This window comes from Mesocricetus auratus, unplaced genomic scaffold (genome assembly GCF_017639785.1).
Source record: "Mesocricetus auratus isolate SY011 unplaced genomic scaffold, BCM_Maur_2.0 Super-Scaffold_100014, whole genome shotgun sequence".
Taxonomy (NCBI): Eukaryota; Metazoa; Chordata; class Mammalia; order Rodentia; family Cricetidae; genus Mesocricetus; species Mesocricetus auratus.
In genome coordinates, this window is record NW_024429197.1 from 33,173,407 (window position 1) to 33,189,732 (window position 16,326).

General features: G+C 41.8%; 1 long non-coding RNA gene across 1 annotated transcript in view; it reads right to left on the reverse strand.

Annotated features, from left to right (window-relative positions):
* Positions 1-289: 289 nt before the first annotated feature.
* LOC121144000 overlaps positions 290-16,326 on the reverse strand; it is a 47,245-nt gene continuing 31,208 nt past the window's right edge. The window contains exon 4 of the long non-coding RNA XR_005881330.1: positions 290-900. This is a non-coding gene — a long non-coding RNA (uncharacterized LOC121144000). The remainder of the gene's footprint in view (positions 901-16,326) is intronic.

Sequence of the window (16,326 nt, forward strand, 5' to 3'; positions counted from 1 at the left end):
GAAATAAGTACTATTTAAATAAAAATAGAAAAGAGTCAATGCATGCCAGTTGTAAAGAAATCAGAAAATTAACTTAAAATATGCAAAATTATATGAATTAAAATGATGAGTGTTTTGATAGAAATCTAAGGACCTGGTTAAGAATCTTTAAGATTCCTTCTAACATTTACTATTTACTTATTTAACAAATATTCAATGAGTACTTCCCTGTGCATCTCACTCCCATGGAGTGTTGGTCCTGTGATTCAAAATGATGATAGCACATTGATACCGATCATGGCAAAGGTCTACTAAATGTTCGTTGTGCTGGCCTGAATGACATATTTTATTTTATATGATAAGCTTAGTTGTTCTTCAGAGTACCTAATGACATTGGTTCTGTTATAATCAAAATCTAAGAGCCAGAATCGTTCCATTATATGACCAGAGTCGCATCATCTCTATGAGGTGACAGAAATTAGATTAGTCCTCAGGTTCACTCATCCACATTTTTAGTTCCCACTTCTAGGACAGGATTTCACGTTTTCATTTCTTCCATGCCTTCTTTTAAAGTGGAGAGCTTTAAAACACAGAATTCTCCTCCCCTGTAGAAATTAATTTCAGAATTAGCAGATAAAATAATGATGGCCAGATTTGGCTCGGTGAGTTGGAAAATGCCAGGTGTTTCTGGTGCTCCTGTTGGCAAGGAATCAGAGCGCTGGTACTGACGTAGCTATCCCTGAGATGCTGAAGTTAGCCACCCAAAAGCAGCTGCAGCAGACACTTTCAAGTACCAAATGTTGACAGGAGGGATGAAAGAGGAACCAGGGATCTGGTGTTCAGAGAAGCAGCCCCTGGAGTACTTGGTTGAAGGAGAGAAAACCCTTCTTTGGAGGTCGAACCAGAATTTTTGTTTTCTGCCTTTAAAAAAAAAGAAGGAATTTTTGTAAATAACTGAGCAGGAGACAAAATTAACCCACCTGCGTGGCTTTTCAAAACAGACCTCCAAGCAAACTCCAGAGTGGGGTCAGGGGGGCACTTGAGTGTTCATGTGCTTGGAGTCTGGGGCAGCCGTTGCCCTTGGCTGCACTTAGCTTAACAAATACTAGCAAAGGTTTCGCCTCTCTTGTAGACTTGTGTTTGGTTTGCTGTAAAACAAGATGAGAAATGATTGGGGTGGGGGCAGGAGGCAGGAAGGGAGGTGGGTCAGCATAATTTCATTCTGCCATTCTCTTTGAACTGCCAGCCACTGGTTTCATGCATTCCTCCCCTAGGGGTGATGGAAATAAAATTACCTGCCTGGAGAATTTCAGAGTGAAAAATCAACTCCCAGCCTGAATGCCAAGACACAAACATTCAATGGGAAAGAGGGAACTCCAGGGAAAGAAGCTATGATTGACTAAGTGAAATCTGCATTTGAGAGTTGAGAAATATGTGTCCCTGTTCTGAGCAGGCCATACCCAATCCCAGATCCTGGATACATTCATGTTCAAGACAAGAGTAGGGAGGACTTGAAATTATTTTATATTTTGCCCTTGGGAACTAGATGATTCCAGACCCTGGCAAAGCTGGGAAGGGCTCTCTGTGAAGGGAACCTAAGCTGAGGGACAAACCTGGCAGAGGAACAAACAGCCCGATTTCCTTTCAACTTGGGTGAAGGGCTGGGCTGAGCAGGACTGCAGAGTGGAGGATATTATGTCATACACAGGCAGGTGCCAGCCCTCCTAGGCACAAGGAGAAGTTGGGCCCTGCCTTTGATTACTGGGGTTCTCCATACGGGGAGACATCAAGCTCTTTAAAATTGAAAAAAGTCATCGCCTTGATTTGTCTTTTCCTGTCTCCTCTACAACATCAGAAAAATAACAAGGGAGTCACAAGTGTAATCTTGAGTGTATTTCCTCTCCACTCCCTTCCTCAATCCTTCCCTTTTCTTCGACACCACCCCTCCTCCAAACCACAAGAAACACTGATTTTGTTTTTAGTATGCAGCCTTTGCTGATGGTCTGGCAGTTTAAGCCACTGCAGCTTGTTCAGGGAGGCTCCTGTCCTGCTAAGGTGACCGAGAGGGCCATGGTGTCATGGCAGAGGGAAGGCCTGAGCTTTCCAGATTCTGGGTCTTCTCTTGAGACTATTTGTTAAAGGTGTTTGCTCTGTACTAGACCTGCACAGTTAGGAAATTCAATAAAAATGAGTTACTGCAGAAATAAAGAGAAGGGGTGAGAAGACAAACTACAAACCCCAATTGTTTATTAGTAAATTTCAACAGTCATAAAGTTTCCCTGCCTTCTTGGTCCAGCTTCTTAATGCTGAATCTCGGATTCTGAGGACTGACCCTGAATAACATGGGCATGTGGTTCCTCATTTTTCCCAACCAAATACCCTAGAGAGGCAGCTTAGTGGAGCATGTCACACATGGGGACTTGGGCAGGCCTGGGGTCAAATGCTGACTGCTGGTGGGATCCTGCACCCAAATTCAGGGCTCCATGTCTCTGATGGGCTCATCCTTCCATTTTGAAGAGGGGAGGACACTGGACTTTCAGGTTTGCTTGGAGGAGTAAATGTGACATGTTGTAAAACATAGTTTAAGGCTAGTGAGATGGCTCAGTGCAGGAAGGATGCTTGTCACCAAGTCTAACGACCTAAGTGTGGTCCTTAGGACCCACACAATGTGAGGAGAGAATAGATCTTCTAAATTGTCCTCTCATATACAGTCACATGCACATAAAATAAATAAGTATACCCAATAAAATAAAATAATTCATTCAGAGCCCAAAATGAGTGATCATGGTTTGGCCCATGGATTCAAGTTGCTTTGAATGACATGTTCCATCATGGAATGTGTTTACATAAGCTTTATATATTACTGAACAAGAGAAAGTCATAAGTTAATACATTTACCAAAACTCACTGGTAAGGTAAGAAGTCTCTGCAGTAGGTTTCAGATGCATCTTCAGACAACTTGAGTTCACAATGCGTAAGGACCCTGCGGCAGCTCTGCACGTAGCCATCTCCCCACTTGTGGAGAAGGGAGCAGGCCTGGGCTTTTCCTCACTCTTGAATGCATCATGTCCTCCATAGTCTAATTTTTCCTTTAGGTTTCCCACCCCAATGGCCAGTTACTTCTCATTACTTTCTCCCTAATTCATCATCCCTGCCTGATCTCAGAGTGTATCTTCCTGATAACATGGCTTATGTCTCTCTCCCTTTCCTGAGGACAGGAACAAATCCATTTATCCATTGCTATTTGCCATTTCCTAATAAGTTACAGGGCAGTAGCAGATGGTCAAAATATTTACACACGCATGTGCACACACAGGTACACAATTCCATGTTTAAAACTTGAGCTTGTGGTTGCATGGAAGAAGCATTATCTACCGAAGACTGTTCAGGTGCAGATCTCAGAAGACATGGACATTATGTTCTATTACCAAGATCCAGTGGGGCCCCTCTCTGTGAAAATGGGACATGAATTTCCTGTCTTTCACCAAATCTTTAGGTTCCTGTGGCGCTCAGGTGAATAGGGTTGGCCAGAGAAAGTCTCTAAAGCACACGTAGAGTTCTGGGGATTGGGGGGGGCAGGAAGTACATGTACATAGGAAAGGAGAGGGTTAGAGCACAGGCTAGCATGAGGGAAGGGAACGTAACATGGAGGAAGACCATTTTGGATCATGAACCATCAAATGTCAAAGCCATAAGAGTCCTTAGAGGTCTTGTAATTCAGACTACCTGAGACCATTTCCAGTTGTTCACAGCTGGGCAGCTTCTTGGCCTGCTTCTTTGTTCTCTCTAAGCCATTTTTTTTGGTAAATTGAAATAATTGTAGCAAATCTACATTGTAGGGTCATAAGGAAGGATACACAAAATCCATGTGGGGGGATGAAATTAGTGTCTGGTGCACTGATTGCTGCTTGTTGCACAATTATTCTCTGACCTTGGGAAAAATGGGGACTTGCTGAAGGAAGTAGATCCAAGTGGAGGGAGCGCCTAGAGTAGAATACATTCTCATTCGCTCACATTTCGTTGGGTCCTTACTCTCTTTTCTTGAACACAGACAATTTCAGGATGGAAAGATGCATGCATCTAGTGTATTTTCATGCTCACACTTGACATACAGCCTCTTCCTTACTCCTACAGCCCCTGGGAATTTAACCCAAGACCCCCAGGGGATGCCTGGAGCTGCAGATGGTACTGAGTCCTAGCGCTCTCCTAGGAGTCTTCTTATCCTTTCATAGCAGTGATAAAGTCTAATTTATTGACTAAGCACAGAAAGAAATCAACAATGACTAATAATAAGACAGAGCCTCGTTAAAAGAGTTTGGTAATGAACCATTCCTTCTGCTTCTATTGTGTGGAACACTTTGAGGACTACTGGTATTAGTTGTTCTTTGAATTTCTGTAGAATTCTGCACTGAAATGATCTGGCCCTGGGCTTGTTTTGGTTGGGAGACTTTTGATAGACTCCTTCTATAGACTGCTTCTATTTCATTAGGGGTTATAGGACTATTTAAATTGCATATCTGTTCCTAATTTAAATCTGGTAAGTGATATCTATCCAGAAAATTGTCCATTTCCTTTAAATTTTCAAATTTTGTGGAGCACAGGTTTTCAAAGCATGACCTGATGATTATCTAGATTTCCTCAGTGTCCATTGTTATGTCCCCCTTTTCATTTCTGATTTTGCTAATTTGCATGTTCTTTCTCTGCCTTTTGGTTAGTTTGGATAAATGTTTGTCTATCTTGATGTCCTTGAAAAACCAACTCTTTGTTACATTGATTCCTTGTATTTTTTCTTTGTTTCTACTATTGATTTAGCCCTCAATTTGATTATTTCCTGGCGTCTACTCCTCCCGAGTGAATTTGCTTCTTTTTGTTCTAGAGCTTGCAGTTGTGCTGTTAATTCGCCAGTGTGAGTATTCTCCAGTTTCTTCATGTGGGTACTTAGTACTGTGAATTGTCCTCTTAGCACTACTTTCAAAGTGTCCCATGAGTTTGGGCATGTTGTGTCTTCATTCTCATTGAATTCTAGGAAATCTTTAATTTCATATTTTATTTATTTCCAGACCCAGGAATGGTGCTATCGTGCATTGTTCAATTTCTGTGAGTTTGTAGGGTTTTCGCAATTTGTGTTGTTGTTGAATTCTAACTTTAAAGTACAGTGGGCTGATAAGATACAGGGGGTTATTCCAAATTTTTTTTATCTTTGCTATGTTGCTGAGTAAGAAGATATATTCTTCTATGTTTGGATGGAATGTTCTATAGATGTCTGTTAAACCCAATTGGGTCGTAACTTCTGTTAGTTCCTTTGTTTCTTTGTAAAGTTTCTGTTTAATGGTGAGAGTGGGGTGTTGAAGTCTCCCACTAAAAGTGTGTGAGGTTTTATGTGTGATTTGAGTTTAAGTAATGCTTCTTTTATGAATGTACTTGGGGCATAGACTTCTTCCTCGTGGATTTTTCCTGTGATGAATATGAAATGACCTTCTTCATCTCTTTTGATTGGTTTTAGTTTGAAGTCTAATTTGTTAGATATTAGGACAGCTACACCAGCTTGTTTCTTGGGTCCATTTGATTGGAAAATCTTATCCCAACTCTTTACTCTGAGGTAACATCTGTCTTTGAAGTTGAGGTGTGTTTCTTGTCTGCATCAGAAGGATGGATTCTGTCTTCATATCCATTTTGTTAACCTGTGTCTTTTTATAGGACACAGTCAACAAGACAAAATGGCAGCCCACAGAATGGGAAAAAATCTTCACCTTCCTCCCATCTGACAGAGGGCTGATTTCCAAAATATACAACGAACTCAAGAAGCTAGTCACCAAAACACTGAACAATCCAATTAAAAAGTTGGGTACAGAACTAAATAGAGAATTCTCAATACAGGAATCCAAAATGGCTGAAAGACACTTAAGAAAGTGCTCAACATCCTTAGCTATCAGGGAAATGCAAATCAAACAACTCTGAGATACCATCTTGCACCAGTCATAATGGCTAAAATAAAAATTATAATAAAAAACACCAGTGACAGTGGAGAAAGGGGAACACTCCTCCACTGCTGGTGGGAGTGCAAACTTGTACAGTCACATTGGAAATCAGTATGGATGTTCCTCAGGAAATTGGAAATCAGTCTACCTCAAGATCCAGCAATTCCATTATTAGGCATATACCCAAAGCATGCATATTCATACAACAAAGACTTCTGTTCAACTGTGTTCACAGCAGCATTATTTGTAATAGCCAGAACCTGGAAGCAACCTAGATGCCCCTCAACTGAAGAATGGATAAAGGAAATGTGGTATATTTATGCAATGGAGTACTACTCAGTGGGAAAAAAACAATGTAATCTTGAAATTTGCAGGCAAATGGATGGAATTAGAAGAAACCATCCTGAGTGAGGTAACCCAGTTTCAAAAAGACAAACATTTTCCTAATTCCTGATTTTCCTTTAAACCTATAGTGGCTCCCTCTGTTAAGGTAGCTCTTTTCTTGCTCTCCTCTATTCTTCCCCCGACTCAATATTCCTGGTCCCTTATGTCTTCCTCCCCATCCTCTTCTCCCCTTCTCTTTCTCCTAACTCCCTCTCCCCTCACCCCATGCTCCCAATTTGCTCAGGAGATCTTCTCCCTTTCCTTGTCTCTGGGGGACCATGTATGTCTCTCTTAGGGTACTCTTTGTTTCCTAGGATGACCCCAACTAAGAATCTAAGAGGCTACCTTAAATGTCCTTGCCCTATAATGAGATTGATGGATGGCTACCTTATATGCCATCCTAGAGCCTGCATTTAGTAGCTGATGGAAACAGAAGCAGAGACCCACAACTGAGTCAATATTCCTGGAACCCAGTTGTCAAGAGGGATGAGTATTGAGCAATGGGGTCAAGACCATACTGGGGAAACCCACATAAACAGCTGACCTGAACAAGGGGGAGCTCATGGACCCCAGACTGACAGCTTGGAAACCAGCATAGGATGTAACCAGGCTCCCTGCATGTGGGTGTCAGTTAGGAGGCCTGGGTAGTCTATGTGGCCCCTGGTAATGGAACAGCATTTATGCAGCATTTATACCTAGTGTACAATGAATATTGGGAGCCCATTCCCCACAGAGGGATACTCTTTGAGTCTAGACACACAGGGGAGGGCCTAGATGGGATGGGGTCAGTGGGGGGGCATGGAAGAATGGGAGGAAGAGGGAACTGGGATTGACATATAAATAATAAATAAGATTATTTCTAATTTAAATAAAAAAGGAAAAAAGACAGAACAATTGAAACAATATATTGCCATAAAAGATTTTTTTTAATTTGTGAATTATTTACTTTTGGAATTTTTTCATTTAATATTTTTAGACTAGGTGGCCATGGATAACAGAAACTGAGGGAATGAAGCTTCAGATGGAGGTAAGGGGATGGGACAGATAAATCCCAGCAAAGAGACTGAGTGAGATGCTTCAAATGACACAGCTGGGTGGTGCTGGGGCCAGAGAGAGGCTCTTCCAGACCCAGCTCTCCTCTGGGCCACTTGGAGAAGCTGCTTGTGATGATAAACAAAGGAGGCTGGGAAGAAATGCTCATGTAGCACATCCAGACTTCCTTTGGAAGCTCTCATCAGTCTGAGAGCATCAGCACTCTGTTCTACTCGTGAAAATAGAACCCAATGAAAAACAAACAAATAAACAAAACAGTAATGGTTTTGGCAGAGCATGGATCCTTCAAATTTTGGCAGTTATTATAATTGGATGGGGACATTTTCTCTGAGACTATCCTAAGGTGCCAGGAGTCCAGGAGTGACCAGGGGGAGGCTGAGATCTGGGGTTATCTGGGCACTCTTATCTACAAACTTCCTGGGAATGTCAAGGCTCTCCTTCTCTTTTCCTCTCTGCCTGTGTACTCTCTGCAGGGACTACACAAGCAGAGCTCTACATACCAGGGCCTGGGGAGTGCCTAGGGGGGGCATGGGGAGTGCTGGGGGGCAGGGAGGAGGACATAGGGAGAGTCTGGGGGGGAGGGCATCACAAACCCAGGCCATCTCCTCTACCTTTGGAAATGAAAGAGGAACATGATACCCAATTTGTTCAAATGCTGTCTACATTACTTTTGCCTACAATAGCAGAGTTACATAATTGTGAAAGAGCCTAGTATTTATTACTCAGCACTTTCTATGGAATAGTTGTGGATTCCCCTCCTAAAAGGATGTTTGCTCAGGCTCATAAAATCTTTGAACATGAACATACATTTTATAGGATATTAGCTGTTGAGAAGCCAGCATCAGTCATGCTCAGTACTTACTTCATAGGTGTGACTGGAGAGAGGAGTTATTTCAAGCAATGTGCTTAGAACAGTGGCAGTGAGTAGTATAGGTGACACTATGGATGTCACAGCCCTTGCTGTAATGGACCTGCAGTACTTCCCTCAAAGCTCTTCAACACAGTGCTTCTTTTGGAGAGGGCAATTAGGGAGCAGGCTGGTGGGGGGCTGGGAGATCCAGGAACTGAGAGGTCTCTTTGATGGCGTAAAAGACACTCATGGATTTCTTTCTGGCCAACTTATGTATATGCCTCTCCTTTTCAGAGGATGTCTTTAAGGCTCTGGGAAATGTAAATTTCCATTTACCTTACAAGGAACACTCTGTGCTACTCAGGAATCTGAAAGAAACCTGGGCAGGGAGCCCAAGTTGGAGTTCTAGGCCTGGTATTCCAATTAGTCACATGACATTGGGCAAATGGCCTATGTTTATCCTCAGTTTTCTGGTGAGCCTGTACTCCACTCTTCTGGATGGCTGGGATAATCTTTTCCCCTCCATGATCTTCTGTCAGTTTGTAGAGGGCAGCTTCAATAATACCATCTGCTTCTTCAAAAGTCGCCATTGGGTCTTCATTTGCACATTTGTCTCAGTCTCTCTGAGATCTGGCTTCTGAACAGGTTCACAACTGTAGACTGTGACTAGATTCTGGCTATAGGTGAGCCATGGATTATGTTGTTGGGATCTGAGGGATTAACTCTACTACCACCACCATCATAGCAGAATATACCCCAAAGATCCTTTGCTCTTGAAACTGTGCCCAGAAATCTGACTCCTCTGGAAAGTCAAACTCTGAAAGCTCTTAGCCTTCTTTTCCCTCCATCCAAATGTCTGCATAGTGGCCTGGCATGGTGCAAACACTTCCAGCAAGTGGCTGGCCGGGGTTTTCACTTGTGCCAGGGGGCTGCTTGTCCAAGGTTGCTTGGCAATTCTTAATCCCCTGTGTAACCACCTCCCACACATCTACTCTTCCAACTGCCAGTCTTTTAAAGAACACTTACAAGTAGATTCCTGTTTCATCTTCAAACAATCCTGACAATTAAGCATGCCATGGACTCCTCTGCGAAGGATAAAGGAACTGAGGCCCAGAGGGGTGGAGCAAAGTGTCCGAGGTCTCAGCAATGCTTTAGCTCAGATGAGCAAGACACTTATCTTCCAACTCTCAGTTCTGGGTTCTTTCTTCTACTATCCAAATATTTTCAAATGGTGTTGTGTCTTGAAGTTCCTACCCCCAGCCTTAACTCCACATGAAATAGCCATGTGTAAAGTCAGCATTGTGGAGGGAAGCTTGTGGGAAAGAAATCTCATGTTCATGGGCTTTGATGCTAGTCTGGGATAATGTTTTTCCCCCCTCTTTGAACCAGGGGGAAAAATCTACAGGCTAAATCTCTTCAGAGAAAAAGAAAATAGTGTTTTACTTATTTTCCTTTAAAGGAAATTGTGCTGTGCTACTAGGGTATTCACTTCTAACGTATTAATTTCAAGGAATACAAAGACTGTTGACATGAGAACTTCTACATGGATATGAGAAATAAAACATGCTATTGAGAGGTTCCAAAGGCTGGGGACACTTTCTTCTCTTACTCAAGGTCTTGGTTTCTTTTTTCAAGTGAGGAGGTGGGTGTGACACTTAGTTCTAACTAAGTTTGGCTGCAGTAACAACCAATCCTCAAATGTTAGTGTCTTGAAACAACTAAGATTTATTTCTTCCTGTCTTGGGTGGGCCATGGAACTTCTCCAGTGTCTTTTTCATGGATCAGAGTGGAAAGAACTCTCTGGGATATGTCATCTATGGCAGAGAAGGACAAACAGCAGAACTTTGCTTTGTATAGAGTAATCTCTGCAAAGAAAAAATAGATATTTCCCTTCATATTTTGATTTTAAAAGTCATCATGTGGACAAGCCCGATGTTAACAGAGTACAAATTATTTTCTTCCACGGGTCAAATAGTGTAGGGTGTTTTAAGGAGGAAGAACTTAAACCTTGGCAATAATTTTATTAACAAAATAGGATACAGCTACTTTCCAAACCTTCATATTTGCACATTTTATGTGTAAGTCATCATATCTGTTATGGTGTCAAGTTGTCTATCCAAATTAGTCCTTAGTTCACATGTGTGGAAAGTTGACACTTAAAATGTGGTGATTAAGTTGTAAGGTGTCATTATTACACAGGGTGAGCCTGATATAAATGTGAGGGTGTCCTGTTCCTGTACTCTCTTGCCCTCTCCCTCATACCATGGGCTGATGCAGCATGATGGCCCTCACCAGATGACAGTACCATCTCTCAGTCTTCAGGACTGTGAGGCAAGGAGAACATGCCTGTCTATAAATTATCCAATCTGTGATATTGTTACACTAACACAAAATAGAATGAATGATTTCCCAAACTGAGTTCATCTACTCCTCAAATGCACCCTTTTGTATGTATCTCTTTGCCATGGGAAGTAGAACTACTATGGCTACCCATCTGAGGAATCAGCCTCGATATTTCTCCTGGGTCTTACTGCCCATGTGAAGCTGTCAGCTAAGTCCTTGGATTCTGCTTCACCTCTTCTTCTCATCCCTCCTCTCTACTCCTGTCATCATTCATCATCATGCAGATCAGGGCCGGACCTACCACAGTAGTTCTCATGAACTCCATCACGAGTCTTGGGTATGGCATTGAGAGACAGGAAGACATGGGGCAGACTCCAAGCTATTATAACTCCAGTAATCATTCCTGTGTAAAGGGAACCACCCCCTTCTCAGAAGAAAGAGATGAGTCCTCCTTCTCTCCTAGTCCTGCCTATCTTATTTCCCTATTGGCCAACAGGGTTTTATTTATCAACCAATAAGAGAGACATATTTACAGAATGACATCTCCCATCATCTCCTCTTTTCTGTCAAAATAAAAAGAAAGGCTTTAACTTTAACATAGTCAAACTATATATAACAAAACAGTTATCAAGTAAGAACTATAGTTACAATATTTAGTCCATTAACATTTAGCAAGATTTAAAGAAAGTATTCTATCATCTACCCTATCTTTGTGAGTCTAAAGTCTTATAGGCAACTTATCTTTTGTCATAACCAAGGAAAACTATAACCATGACTATCTGTCTTCAACTCCATCAAAGATCGCAAAAGGATAATATATGAACTCTAGAATTGACAGAGACAACTCACTGCTGGTCAGTCACCCAAAGTTCTTCTGCAATGTTTCATCTTCAACCCATAGGCCATAGTGTGTCCTCAGCAAAATAGGAAACTTTAAACTGTCCTCCTGTATTGGCAGTTTGTCAGTCACATTTCTCTGTGTCCTGTAGGATGTTTGGCAGACTCTCCATGAAGTAGGAACCCTGTATCAATGTCCATCTTGTTTCAGCAGTCACTTTTCTGTGAGTCCTGCATGTCCATTTCATACAGCATAAAGTCAAACAGTCCAAACAAGAGCAGTTTCTTGCCCAAATGGCAAGTCTTGCAATATTGGAAGCAAACTCCACAGTGAGTTTCTTCGATATCCATCTTCCTTTCTGACATAATTGGTGTGCCAGGAGCAGTTGTATCTGTCATGAAAAACCTAAACTATTTTAAATGCCATATTCTGAAGGTTTTTGAAAGGTTTGAAGAATGCCTATCCAATTGAAATATATCTCTGTATATCTAGAAAACCTAACTATAAATTTTGACTATTATAGGTTACTATCTATAATCTGTATTTATACATTACATTTTAAATGAGTTATACAAACACAATACCTAAACAAGAGGAGACATATATATAACCACAAAATTACCTTAAATTTATATCAATAAATGAAAATCCATTCCAATACAAAGTATTCGTTTCTATACCATAATTTCCCTTTTACCTTTAAAAAGAGATGGGTTGTGATCATTAACCATTTAGCCAACCCCATTTAAGCGAAAATTTAAAAACAATATTTGGGAATTTGGGCTTTGTTCATTCCAAATTGCTTCCTGCTGGTTGGGGGTGCTGTCCATACCATGGGGATCATGACAAAACACAGAAACCTGGACAAGTCCTTGTTTTTGTAGTCTGCAAGGCTGTTGTCTCAGCTGTTTTGCATGTTGGATCGCCTGAGACGCTGTTTCCGGGGGTCTTGCCTCATCAAACCATATTAGTCTGGAAGGAATCCATAGCTTTACATTTTCTGTGGAAACACAAGCAAAAACTCTTTTCCCAAGTAATCTGTCCTTATATTTAAATTTAGAAATCAAAGCATTTCTAAAATATATAAGTTGGATTGATTTAGTAGCACCTATAAGCAAATGTATTTTAGCAGCTGCAGCTCTTTCCTCAGCAATCAAACAATTTAAAGACAGCGATATAGCATATAGTATCCAGACTCTCTGAGCATTTTCCATCTTTATCTGAGTTTTTATTTTTTATTTCTTTTACTTACTTCTTTTTTTCTTTGAAACAGGGTTTCTCTGTGGAAATCAGCCTGCCTCTGCCTCTGCCTCTGGAATGCTGGGATTAAAGGCGTGTATCAGTATACCTGGCTACTCATTATTTTTTCTTTTCTCTCCCAAACTTATGTATAGTTTTCTTTACTGTAAATCTGTATCTTCTTCTAATCACACGAATCTTATGTGCTCGCTTCAGCCTTGGTTTTGGCCGCTTATTATGCAAATCAGGAAGCTGCTCTTAAAAGGAGTTGAGGTGTGTCTCTCAATGCCTGAGAAACAGAGCTCACCCAAGAAAATGCTGCTATCAAGAAGTTGTGCTTGCCTCTGTTCTTTTTGTTTCTAAAATCCCTTTTTAAGTTTCTCTGAAGTTTTTATGTGGAAGTTCTTAGTACCCACATTGCCAACGCCATATTGTTTCAGGATTCCCGCCTGGGTCCCATGACCACTTCAGAGACCCCAAAAAACACACAGAGACTCTATTAGTTACAGTGCTGTCAACCAATGTCTAGGGCTTCTAATCGTCTGGCTCTGTCTTAAGTATTAACCTATAACTACTAATATATATATTTTTACACGGTCTTATCTTACTGAGAACACTAGACTCATGCATCCTTTCCTCCTGGGATCACATGGAGACTCCCTACTACATTTCTCAGAATCTTCTTTCTCTGCTAGTCCTGCCTATTTTGCTTCCCTATTAGCCAACAGTGTTTTATTCATCAGCCAATAAGAGACATATTTACATAATGACATCTCCCATCAGACAGGTAGTAGCTGGCCTTGGATAGATATGCTGACCCTCATGCAAGTCCAGCCACCTCTCCAGGTCTCCAGATGGTAGTGAGGGCTTTGAGAGACAAATGGCAGAAAAGGACCTCTGTTGGGGAAGACCTGTGTATATGTCAATAAAGCACTGTTGGCCAATAGGGAAGCAAGATAGGTGGGACTAGGAGTCCAGGAGGACTCTGGGAAGGAGAAACACAGGGGTCAAGATGTAGCTGCCATAGGGATAAGAAGCCTGGAAACTTCTCCGGTAAGAGAGATACTTAGATTAACAATTATGGGATAGATACTTCAGTCAGATAGCCAGTAAGAAACAAGCAAGGCCAACAGCTTCATAATTAGTATAGCCTCCTGTGTGTTTATTTTGGACTGATGCGGCTCTGGAACCAGGCTGGTGGGAAGGCTTCCCTTTACAGACCTCAGCTCTTATTGAGTCTAGACTCTGTGCTTAAAGGTAAATATTCCAATTGTCTAAGAAGAAAAGAGCCCTGCTAAAGTTCATCCAGCAACACTGTAACCCACACCCAGGACAACTGTATTACAGAGCTGTGTTCTCACAGTGATGGCTTCTGGTGTGGTGCAGAGCATGCTCCAGGGAGCCTTGAAGTTTCTGATTTATTTTACCTCATTTTATTTAACTAGCATTGACTTTATCACTAGTTAGCGTATTTGCAAAACACCACAAGTCTTCTAGAACTCTATATGGTATCTGGAACCTGACTTCAGAGTCAGAAGGGCCGCATTGTTGGGAGTGAGCTATGCTACTTGTGTTAGAAGACTTGGAGCCAAATACTGCTCTTAAACTTACTTAAGTATGACCTTAAGCTACTGCTTCTTCACTCTGAGCCTCACTCTTCCCATCTCTATAATGGATGTAATAATAATGTATAAATCTCAGGTCATTTGTGTGCTTTAATCCTTGAGATGTATGTAAAGTTACCTAGTCCTAATTTGATCTGTCAGGCTTTCACAGTTCTAAGGAAGCACCTGTTCAATGTGAGGTACCAAAGACATACCAGAACTGGCCAGGGAATTCGCTTGTGTATGTCTTCCCTGCTTACCAGTCAATATGTGCAAAATGACAAAATGCAGCTGGAGAAAACTGTACAGAAGGAAGAAGTTAGAAAGGGAACAAGTAGTAGATTCTCTCCAGGTAGTCACAGGAGACCCTCCAGAGGAGGCAGTATTGGAGAATAAGTTTCAAAAGATGAAACTGAACCTTCTAGGTGAGTAATTATGGTAATTTTAGAGAAACATAATACCAGGAACATGAAGGTGTGAATACATACAGCTGTGGGAAAACTAAAGTAAGCAATTTTATACAGCTAGCATACACAACAGAATCAGGGATGTGGTATGGTCAGGATGAGGGATGAACAAATGGGGTTTGGGCCAGGCTGGATCAGTGCAGGAGTGAGAAATCTAAGAGTAGAAATTCACCCTGAGCCAGAATTGAGAGGCTGCTGGCTTAGTAGTACTTGGAAGATGGACATTGCCTGACTGACATGGGGCCTTAATTTAGGCATGGCATGCACTCTCCAGCTCTACATTCTGCTGTTTTCCCAACCTCACTGCTGCCCTCCTAATTCCCTTGTCTGTTCTTTGCCTGGAGTTGGAAAGCTTTTGAATCTGGGAGATATGGTGCAGAACTCTCACAAAGCTGGATCTGATGTTCAGGCTGATGGGGTGGCTACATCCACAGGTTAGAGCAGTGATGGTAGATGAGAATCCTATAAAGGGACAGTTGTGGCAATCAAGATCCTGATCTGAGGCATGGTAGAGGACATGGAGACATGGACAGAGCTGAGAATCCCTGCCAGTGCAGAATCCACAGGACTCAGGAGGAATTCGGGTCAGAGGGTAAGAGAAAGGAGAACCAGACAAAGAGTTTGGGAGACAAACTGTCTCATGAATGCTGTCTCATGAGGCCTTTCCAATGCTTGACACAACAAGGAACCTCAATAAATAATTCCTGAATAACTAAGTGAACACAAGAGGAGGTTCAGATGGTTTCCAGGATGCTAATCTTAAAAAGAACATAGAGGAGTTATTCCAAAGCTCTGGCTTGAATGTGAGCAGCACACCCCTAATGATAATGAAGTTTTGACTTCTGTTTTCAAGTCACACCCAGCCTCCACGATCCATATAGTCCATGGAAGCCTAGAGCAGGAACTTGGCCGGCTTCTGAGATGCATAAATTAGAGGTACTTGCTAAGGGAGATGTTGTCTGCTATTTCCCTTCAGAGACCTGGGCCAAAGAAGTGAAAACAGTGAGTTCCTTAACTTTGGGAGATAAAAGTTAGAGGCTGTCCAAATCTGAAGCTTCTAGAAGTCCGGGTGCCTCCAGGCTCAACCTTCTCATCATTGAAGCAATAACAAAGATGTTACCGACAAAATAAATAAGGGCTCTGTGGATTGAAGAGATAATAATTTTGCTGGCCAAATATGAAAATATCAAAGGTCCAGGAAAGGATACAGTTATGGGCCTTTGATGTATAATCATAAAGGCCCATTTTATGCTTCAGCCAGGAGTATTTCATGGCAAAGATGGAATGATATTTTATGCTACCTCTGAGGCATAAAGGACACTTTATGAGTGAAAAGAAGCCAACTTCTCAGATCGCTGCAGACTGGCAGGTCCCTAGTTTGAAATCTAAACACTAACTCAGATTCCAAAACAAAATTCCTCCCAATGCCCGTTGCCCAATTGAGAGCTGTTCAGATTGTCAGAGTCAATAGGGTAGGAGGTCTGCCCCAGGGCAAGACAGATAAACCTCAATGGTTCCAATCACAGCAGGGCCCAGGGTCTCCATAGTTCCTGGAGGAACCATACTTGGCAAGGTCTGAAGAGCACGGAAG